Genomic DNA, 461 nt, shown 5'->3' with positions numbered 1-461 from the left:
ACACACACACATACATACATATATATGATATACTCGTATATAGATACATAAAACTGCCAAGGAAAAAAAAAATTTTTTTTAATCGGCCACTTAACTCAAAAGCTTCCATTTCATGCCAAAAGAACACTCCTAAATTTTTATTTAAAAATATTAAGGTTTAGAGGTCGCTAGTGAATGATTTTTAAATTAAAGTTTCGATTTTCATTAATACGTGTTTAATTTGATGGCTTAATCCGGGTTTCAAACGTGGTACTGTATGTTTTTTTAATCGTTGAACATGATGCAATGAAAATCAGGCTGTATTTCTTAAGACGTATATCGTAGAGTTAAATGAACTATTGCATCGTATTCAACGATTCAAAAAACATACAGTACCACATTTGAAATCCGGATTAAGCCATTTTTGCACCAAATTAAACATGTATTAAGGAAAATCAAAACTTTGATTTAAAAATCGTTCA

At 29.1% G+C, this 461-nt stretch overlaps 1 protein-coding gene across 3 annotated transcripts in view; it reads right to left on the bottom strand.

Moving 5' to 3' along the window:
- LOC108758397 (uncharacterized) overlaps positions 1-461 on the bottom strand; it is a 22,389-nt gene that overhangs the window by 11,791 nt on the left and 10,137 nt on the right. The gene's annotated exons all lie outside the window — the stretch shown is intronic.

The sequence above is a fragment of the Trachymyrmex cornetzi genome, unplaced genomic scaffold (assembly GCF_001594075.2).
Source record: "Trachymyrmex cornetzi isolate Tcor2-1 unplaced genomic scaffold, Tcor1.1 scaffold156, whole genome shotgun sequence".
Lineage (NCBI taxonomy): Eukaryota > Metazoa > Arthropoda > Insecta > Hymenoptera > Formicidae > Trachymyrmex > Trachymyrmex cornetzi.
The sequence above is the reverse complement of the archived record's forward strand: the minus strand, read 5'-3'. Positions and strand labels throughout refer to the sequence as shown.